The sequence below is a fragment of the Triticum aestivum genome, chromosome 3A (genome assembly GCF_018294505.1).
Source record: "Triticum aestivum cultivar Chinese Spring chromosome 3A, IWGSC CS RefSeq v2.1, whole genome shotgun sequence".
In the NCBI taxonomy this organism is placed as follows: Eukaryota; Viridiplantae; Streptophyta; class Magnoliopsida; order Poales; family Poaceae; genus Triticum; species Triticum aestivum.
In genome coordinates, this window is record NC_057800.1 from 696,596,422 (window position 1) to 696,603,905 (window position 7,484).

The window sequence follows — 7,484 nt, forward strand, 5'->3', positions numbered from 1 at the left end:
ATGAACAACTGAGGAATTTCAAAAACTGAGGAAAAACTCAAATTGAAGATTTTCAACTTTTGTGGTGGCGTGACCCACCGTATAAGAATGATGATTTCAGACACCGCGTACAATTGTCGTAGGGTTCTGAGAATCAAATTCTTCATTAATTTCTTCACACTTAGAGTGTTATTCTTCATTGATTGAAGAAAAACGTTTCTTCATGTGTTGCACATCTAAGTCATCAATTTTGCATAAGTGTTAGGATGAGTGCCTTTTCAAAGTACATTCGAAGACTCTAAGATATTTAGCTCACACCGCAACTTGCTAAATCTCTTCTCATCCAAGGGCTTTGTGAAGATATCAGCTAGCTGTTCTTCAGTCTTCACATGCTCAATAGAAATATCGCCCTTCAACACATGATCACGAAGAAAATGATGACGAATCTGAATGTGCTTTGTCTTCGAGTGCTGAACTGGGTTGTGAGCAATTTTGATGGCACTCTCATTGTCACAGAGGAGAGGCACATTCTTCATGTTGACGCCATAGTCCTTGAGTGTTTGCTTCATCCATAGCAGTTGAGCACAACAAGAACCAGCAGCAATGTACTCAGCTTCAGCAGTAGATAGTGATACGCAGTTCTGTTTCTTCGAGGACCAACAGACCAAGGATCGTCCGAGGAAATGACATGTACCAGATGTTGACTTGCGGTCCACACGATCACCAGCATAGTCAGAGTCAAAATATCCAATAAGATCAAAATCCGAGCCCTTGGGATACCATAATCCTAGTGTTGGTGTGTGAGCTAGATATCGAAGAATATGCTTCACAGCCTTATGGTGTGATCCCTTCGGTGCAGCTTGAAATCGGGCACACATGCAAACACTAAGCATTATATCTAGCCTAGATGCACATAAGTACAATAAAGAGCCAATCATGGAGCGGTATACCTTATGATCGAAGTCAATACCATTTTCATCAGTGCATAGATGACCATTTGTGGGCATAGGAATTTTGATGCCTTCGCAATCTTGCAGGCCGAATTTCTTTAGGACATCCTTGAGGTATTTCTCTTGAGATATGAATATGCCATTGCGTTGTTGACAAATTTGAAGACCTAAGAAGAATTTCAACTCTCCCATCATAGACATTTGATATTCTTCACTCATCATATAGGCAAATTCATCACTATAATGTTGGTCAGTACAGCCAAAGATGATATCATCAACATATATTTGGCACACAAACAGTTCACCATCATAAGATTTAGTAAAGAGAGTGGGATCGAGTGAACCGGGTGTGAAGCCTTTCTTCATGAAGAATTCCTTCAAAGTATCATACCATGCCCATGGGGCCTGCTTGAGGCCATAGAGGGGCTTATTGAGTCTGAAGACTTTGTCAGGATGCTTTGGATCTTCAAAACCTAGGGGTTGAGCAACATATACTTCTTCCTCAAGCTTACCATTGAGGAATGCACTTTTCACATCCATTTGATATAGGATGATATCATGATGGTTAGCATAAGCAAGTAATATGCGAATAGCCTCAAGTCTAGCAACAGGTGCAGAAGTTTCATCAAAATCAATTCCTTCAACCTGTGTGTAGCCTTGAGCTACTAAACGTGCCTTATTCCTCACCACAACACCGTTTTCATCTTGCTTGTTGCGGTAGATCAATTTTGTGCCAATGATATTATGCTAGCGAGGATCTGGACGATTGACCAGTTCCCAAACGTTGTTGAGCTTGAACTGATGTAATTCTTCTTGCATGGCCTGAATCCACTCAGGCTCCAGAAATGCTTCATCTACCTTAGTGGGATCTATGATAGAGACAAAAGCAAAGTGCCCACAAAAGTTAGATAGATCTGAAGCTTTTGAGAGTGTGAGAGGACCTAGTGCTCTAATGTCATCGATGATCTTCTCCACTTGCACTTCTTTTGCAATGCGAGGATGAGCTGGTTGTTGTTGCGGAATTTGATCAGCATTTTCTTCAGTATCAATTTTCTCAGCATTTTCTTCAGCTGCATCAGCTCGATGTTCTTCACGTTCTGGAATGAATTCTTCAGCTGATTCTTCAGTAGGAATGACATCTTCAATAGCCTTGTGCTTGATAGAGTCCTCAGGTGCTGGTTCATCTAACACAGAAGGTAGGTGCTCTCTTTGCGAGCCATTAGTTTCATTGAACCGCACATCTACAGTTTCAACAATCTTGTGAAGAACATTGTTGAAGACTCTGTAGGTGTGCGAGTCCTTTCCGTAACCAAGCATAAAACCTTCATGTGCTTTCGGTGCAAATTTTGAGTTATGGTGAGGATCTCTAATCCAGCATTTAGCACCAAAGACTTTGAAATAACTCACATTGGGTTTCTTGTCAGTGAGGAGTTCATAGGCAGTCTTCTTTAAGAATTTGTGAAGATATACTCTGTTGATGATGTGGCATGCAGTATCAATTGCATCAACCCAAAAACGACGAGGGGTTTTGTACTCATCGAGCATAGTGTGAGCCATCTCAACAAGAGTCATGTTCTTGCGCTCCACGACGCCATTCTGTTGAGGAGTATAAGGAGCAGATAACTCATGAGTAATACCAAGTTCATCAAAGACCCGAATTCTTGAACTCAGTGCCATTGTCACTTCTGATGTGCTTGATCTTCACACCAAAGTTGGTTGAAGCCCTCGAGGAAAATCGTTTGAAGACTTCCTGCACTTCATGTTTTTAAGAAACAAGGTGTACGCATGTGTAATGAGAGTAATCATCAACAATAACAAAGCCATATTGAGATGCTTCATTTGAAACAGAGGAATAGTGATTAGGACCAAAGAGATCCATGTGAAGCAATTTGAATGGACGAGTAGTGGTCATGTTGGTCTTCGCTGGATGCTTGGCCTTGGTCATCTTTCCAGCTTCACAGGCACCGCATAAGTGATCCTTGAGGAATTTGACATTCTCAATGCCAATGACATGCTTCTTCTTTGCAAGCGTGTGCAAATTCCTCATGCCTGCATGACCCAGTCGTCGATGCCATAGCCATCCTTCTGAAGCTTTTGCAAGTAGGCACACGGCTGGTTGTGAATCTGCAGAGAAATCAACAATATACAAGTCTCCTCTCCTAAAGCCTTGGAAGACTTTGGACTTGTCAGCTTCCATAATCACAACACAACAATACTTGCCAAAGACAACAACCATATCAAGATCACAAAGCATTGAGACAGACATAAGGTTGTATCCTAAGGACTCAACAAGCATGACTTTGTCCATGTGTCGATCCTTTGTGATAGCAACCTTACCTAGACCCAATACCCAACTTTTGCTTTTGTCAGTGAAGATGATATGCTTCAGATGTGATGACGATAAGGGAGCTTCAATCAATAGATTCTTGTCACCAGTCATGTGATTTGTGCATCCACTATCGAGGACCCACTCAGTGGCTTTGGGGTGATCATCCTGCAGATGAATTAGTGCAACTTATGAACCTCATATACTTCAGCAGTGAAGAATATGATATCACAATTCATCAGATCAATTTCATCAAGCAATAAGACAGATAAAGCAGTGTGAGGACGTGAGAAATGAAAATTCATTTCTTCATGATTAGCTTGCGTCCATTCAGGCAATATGTCAGGTCCCCAGCAAATTCTTCAGACGCTATAGTACGTCTGGAGACCTGACCTTGCAGAAGAGATTAGTTCTTTTTCTTCACCACCCACATCTGAAGGGGTGGCAAAGAGTTCATCAGTCTGCGAGCTCCATATGAGAATGGTGGCATAGCAGCCAAACCATTTCGTCTCACATAAGAGGGGTTAGAGTAAGCATATGAATAAGTAGAGAAATTCTTCGAGGACTTATGGACATAATGATTAGAAGAATAATGCTCATATTCACAGCCCTTGGCTCTTCCCTGCAAACAGAGTTTTTAGCACAATTATGTTCATATGAGGACTTTGATCCTTATAAGGAATTTGATCCACGTGAGGAATTTGGTCCGTATGAGGACTTGGATCCATATGAAGAATTTGGTCCATATGAAGAATTTGATCTGGGGTTCCTATTCTTCACAGGTGGTGTCATGAGGACATTCACCTAAAGGCTTTCAAGGCACCTTTTGGGAACCCAGATTTTCTTCATAGGGGAACCGTTCCTGCAGTCAGTGCCAACATATCTAGCAAATACTTCACCATTCTGATTTTTGAACAGTTTATAGTTGGAGTCAAACGACTCATCAGAAGAATGAGAAGATTCACATGTATAGCCAGATAAATTAGATGGATCAACTGGAGGTCCCTTTGTAGCAACCCATGAGGTTTTGGGGTACTGCTCAGGCTTCCAATATGTACCATCAGCATTGAGTTTCCTCTCAAAGGCAATACCCTCTTTCCTAGGGTTCCTGTTGAGGATCTGCTTTTTAAGCACATCACAAAGAGTCTGATACCCTTTGAGGCTTTTGTACATGCCTGTCATGTACAATTCCTTCAGCCCTGCATCGTCAGTGATACTAGCAATGTCCTCAGATGAGGAATTAGTGATAGCAGAGGCAGGTGAAGAATTTGTAACATTAGAAGCATTTGAACATTCAGGTGAAGAATTAGCAGATTCTCGTTCAATGCATTTCAAACACGGAGGAACAAATTCTTCCTGAGTAGCGCTGATTTGTTGAGCAAGTAATGAATCACGCTCCTTCTGAAGATCTTCATAACTCACTCTTAGCTTCTCAAGATCTTGCTTTCTTTGAAGAAATTCATAAGAAAGCTTCTCATGATCAGACAAGAGAGTGTTATGATGACCTTGAAGGTTGTCAAACCTGGTCTGAAGTCTCTGAAGATTTTCAGTCAAGGCTTTAGTGCGATCCATTTCTTCACCCAACATATCATCACTTTTGTCTAGCATGTTTTGAACCTTTTCAAAAGCCTTTTATTGTTTTACAGCAATCTTAGCAAGTTTAGAGTAGCTAGGCTTAAGATTGTCATCTGATTCATCTTCACTGGACTCAGAGGAGGTATATCTAGGTACCTTGGCACCCTTTGCCATGAAGCAATAGGTGGGAGCGTAGTCATCATTGCCTTCATCAGCCTTGTTGGTGAGGTCATTTTCTTCAGAGTTGAAGATAGACTTGCTGACGAATGCAGTAGCGAGGGCTAGGCTCGCCGCACTAGATTCAAAGTCCTTAGAAGCCTCCTCTTCCTCTTGTTCCTCGGATTTAGCTTCAGAGTCCATTTCCTTGCCAATGAATGCCCGAGCCTTCTTAGAGCTGCTCTTCTTGTGAGATGAAGACTTTGAGGATTTTGATGATGAAGATTTTGATGACTTCTTCTTTTTCTTCGCATCATCAGAACTGTAATCCTTGTATTTCTTCTTCTTTGATTCCTTTTCCCACTGAGGACAATCTTGAATGTAATGTCCTGGTTTCTTGCACTTGTGATAAAACCTCTTCTTGTAGTCACTGGATGAGGAATCATTGCTCCTTGAGGGTTTTCCAAAGCGACCATGTCTTGAGAACTTCTGGAATTTCTTCACAAGCAGTGCTGGATCATGACTCAGTTCTTCAGGGTCACCAAGGCTGCTACCAGAGTCTTCATCTTCGGATTGTGATACTGCCTTGGCCTTCAGTGCACGTGATCTGCCATAGCTCGAACCATAGAGATCTTTCTTATCAGCAAGCTGGAACTCGTGAGTATTTAGCCTCTCGAGGATATCAGCGGGATCAAGTGACTTGTAATCAGCACGCTCTTGTATCATCAATGCCAGAGTATCAAATGAGGAATCAAGTGATCTCAGCAATTTCTTCACCACCTCATGGTCGGTGATGTCAGTGGCACCAAGTGCTTGAAGCTCATTTGAGATGTCAGTGAGGCGATCGAACGTTTGCTGAACATTTTCATTGTCGAGTCTTTTGAAGCGGTTGAAGAGATCTCGAAGAACATCAACTCGAGAGTCACGCTGAGTTGAAACTCCTTCATTGACTTTGGACAGCCTATCCCAGATAAGCTTAGCAGTTTCCAAAGCACTCACTCTACCATACTGTCCTTTACTCAGATGGCCACATATGATATTCTTCGCTTGGGAATCGAGTTGCTTGAATCTCTTCACATCGGTAGCGTTCAGTGAGGGTGAGACGGAGGGAACACCATTTTCCACAATGTACCAGAGATCGTTATCAATTGCCTCAAGATGCATTCGCATTTTGTTCTTCCAGTAGGGGTAGTCCGTCCCATCGAAGGTAGGACACCCAGCAGAGACCTTGATCATACCTGCGGTCGACATAACTAAAACTCCAGGCGGTTAAACCAAAATCACACAAAACAAGGGAGTACCTTTCTCTGATACCAATTGAAAGTGCGTTATATCGACTAGGGGGTGAATAGGCGATTTTTATGAAATTCTTCACTGAGGAATTTGCTAGTGAGGAAATTCCTTAGCGAAGAACTACTTGCAGCGGAATAAGTACTCAGAAGTAAACATAACAGAATACAAGCATGGTCATCATGATGAAATGAATACAAACACAGAGTACAGAAAGTGTAAACACGGGATAGCACAGGATGAAGACAAACAGACTGAAGAAATTGAACTGAGGAAATTGAGAAAGTCTTCAGTCAAAGTCTTCAAACACAGATATGAACAACCACACAACACAGTAATGAGGAAATGAGAGTGTTGAGGAAATAGAACCAGTTGGCTTGGTGAAGACAATGATTTGGTAGACCAGTTCCAACTGTTGTCTCAGTTGTACATCTGGTTGGAGCGGCTAGGTATTTAAACTTGAGGACACACAGTCCCAGACACACAGTCCTCATCGTATTCTCCTTGAGCTAAGGACACACAGTCCTCGCCCAATCACTCGTGGTAAGTCTTCAGGTGACATCCGAACCTTCACAAACTCGGTCACTCGGCGATCCACAATTCCTCTTGGATGCTCTAGACCATGACGCCTAACCATCTGGAAGTAGCACAGTCTTCAAAGGTAACAAGTGTCGGATCCACGCAGGATCAATCTCTTCAGTGATGCTCAATCACTTTGGGTTTGTAGGTGTTTGGGTTTGGGTTTGGATTTTCCTCACTTGATGATTTTCACTCAAAGTCCTCGGAGGATGGGATGCTCTCAAATGACAAGTGTCAGTTTCACGCGGAGCAGCCAACCAGCTAGTGGTTGTAGGGGGCTGCTATTTATAGCCTAGGGAGCAGCTCGACATGATAAGACATAAATGCCCTTCAATGATATGACCGTTGGATGGATAAGATATTTTGGAACAGCTGGCGCGTAGCACAACAACAGTCGGAAATTTGAGGTACAAGTTCCTCAGGGCTATCATGTTCCTCACTGTGTAGGCAATCCGCACTGGCGAATTCCTAACTCCTCAGTCAGAACAAAGTCCTCAGTGACCAAAAGAACTGTGTCTCTGTCACTGAACAAATTGACTGAACTGTATGAGATTTCCAATGGCTTCACTCGAAGGGATTGGTAGGTGTAGGGTTTTGAGTTGAGCATCACATGGAAATTTTTCCTTAGT